The sequence below is a fragment of the Salvelinus sp. IW2-2015 genome, linkage group LG17 (assembly GCF_002910315.2).
Source record: "Salvelinus sp. IW2-2015 linkage group LG17, ASM291031v2, whole genome shotgun sequence".
In the NCBI taxonomy this organism is placed as follows: Eukaryota; Metazoa; Chordata; class Actinopteri; order Salmoniformes; family Salmonidae; genus Salvelinus; species Salvelinus sp. IW2-2015.
In genome coordinates, this window is record NC_036857.1 from 21,224,327 (window position 1) to 21,226,900 (window position 2,574).

A 2,574-nucleotide genomic window follows, 5' to 3' on the forward strand; every position below is an offset into this window, starting at 1 on the left:
GCCCTGACACGGCTCACGGAGGACGCAGCCTGGCGGTGGTAGTCCTCTCTGTCACAGGTGTGTGTGTTGTGTGTGTGTGTGTGTGTGTGTGTGTGTGTGTGTGTGTGTGTGTGTGTGGTGTGTGTGTGTGTGTGTGTGTGTGTGTGTGTGTGTGTGTGTGTGTGTGTGTGTGTGTGTGTGTGTGTGTGTGTGTGAAGGATGGCAGCCACAGACAGAGGGTGACACACACACAGATCCTCTCTCTCTCTACAACCTGTGACAGAGACAAACACACAGAGTGACTTATCTGTATGCAGACACGGACGAGCGCACCAGACAGTGTCCACATCTCACCGTTGTTATCATATGGAGAGAAACACAATTAAATTGGTTCTGTCGTGTGTTGTGGTGTGTGTGTGTGTGTTGTGTTGTGTGTGTGTGTGTGGTGTGTGTGTGGTGTGGTGTGTGTGTGTGTGTGTGTGTGTGTGTGTGTGTGTGTGTGTGTGTGTGCGTGCGTGCGCCGCGCTGAAGTGGCTTCACCTGCTCCCCCTGACAGCTAACACACTGTTTTAGCTGATACAGGAGGAGAGGAGGACTTGAGAGGTATAGATGTTTTGTTTGCAATTTTAGTTTCTTCCATCTCAACTCAGACACTTTCCCAGATTCTATAGCCCCGTTAACTTCTCCTATGCTAGAATGCAGTGGCAGCACTTTTTAGGCCTTAACCACCCATCAAAAAGCTCTTTACAGGGAGACCCAGATGTGCCACGCCATCTTCATTCTCATCAAGTATCACTCAGGGAGTAGACTCCGCTTTCAAGGAGCTAATGATGGAGGTAATTGCTCTTGATATGTAGGATATTTACTAAGAGGTCGTAAACTCACTTCTCCTGGAGAAGAAGCAGAGCTGTAGTGTGGTTTGTATACCTATCTAGTGTGGTAGTTGTATACCTACTCAGTGTGGTAGTTGTATACCTTACTCTAGTGTGTAGTTGTATACCTACTCTAGTGTGGTAGTTGTATACCTACTCTAGTGTGGTAGCTGTATACCTACTCTAGTGTGGTAGCTGTATACCTACTCTAGTGTGGTAGTTGTATACCTACTTTAGTGTAGTAGTTGTAACCTACTCTAGTGTGGTATTGTATACCTACTCTAGTGTGGTATTGTATACCTACTCTAGTGTGGTAGTTGTATACCTACTCTAGTGTGGTAGTTGTATACCTACTCTAGTGTGGTAGTTGTATACCTCCTCTAGTGTGGTAGTGTATATCTACTCTAGTGTGGTAGTTATACCTACTCAGTGTGGTAGTTGTATACCTACTCTAGTGTGGTAGTTGATACCTACTCTAGTGTGGTAGTTGTATACCTACTCTAGTGTGGTAGTTGTATATCTACTCTAGTGTGGTAGTGTTTACCTACTCTAGTGTGGTAGTTGTATACCTACTCTAGTTGGTAATTGTATACCTACTCTAGTGTTGTAGTTGTATATCTACTCTAGTGTGGTAGCGGTATACCTACTCTAGTGTGGTAGTTGTATATCTACTCTAGTGTGGTAGTTGTTTACCTACTCTAGTGTGGTGGTTGTATACCTACTCTAGGGTGGTAGTTGTATACCTACTCTAGTGTGGTAGGTTGTATACCTACTCTAGTGTGGTAGTTGTATATCTACTCTAGTGTGGTAGTTGTATACCTACTCTAGTTGTGGTAGTTGTATACCTACTCTAGTGTGGTAGTTGTATATCACTCTAGTGTGGTAGTTGTTTACCTACTCTAGTGTGGTGGTTGTAACCCTCTCTAGTGTGGTAGCTGTATACCTACCCTAGTGTGGTAGTTGTTAACCTACTCTAGTGGTAGCTGTATACTTACCCTAGTGTGGTAGTTGTATACCTACTCTAGTGTGTAGTATAGTGTGGTTGTTGTATACTTACTCTAGTGTGGTATTGTATACCTACTCTAGTGTGGTAGTTGTATACCTACTCTAGTGTGGTAATTGTATACCTACTCTAGTGTGGTAGTTGTATATCTACTCTAGTGTGGTAGCTGTATACCTACTCAGTTGTAGTTTATACTCTAGTGTGTAGTTGTATACCTACTCTAGTGTGGTAGTTGTATACCTACTCTAGTGTGGTAGTGTATACCTCCTCTAGTGTGGTAGCTGTATACTACCCTAGTGTGGTAGTTGTATACCTACTCTAGTGTGTAGTATAGTGTGGTGTTTATATTACTCAGTTGGTAGTTTATAACCTACTCTAGTTGGTAGTTGTATACCTACCTAGTGGTATGTAACCTCCTCAGTGTGGTAGTTGTATATCTACTCTAGTGTGTAGTGTAACCTAATCTAGTGTGGTAGTATAGTATGGTGTTGTATACTTACTCTAGTGTTGTAGTTGTATACCTACTCCAGTGTGGTAGTTGTATACCTACTCTAGTGTGGTAGTGTATACTCCTCTAGTGTGAGTTATATCTACTCTAGTGTGGTAGTTGATACCTACTCTAGTGTGGTAGCTGTATACCTACTCTAGTGTGGTAGCTGTATACCTACTCTAGTGTGTAGTTTTATATTACTCTAAGTGTGCTAGTGTATACCGACCTAG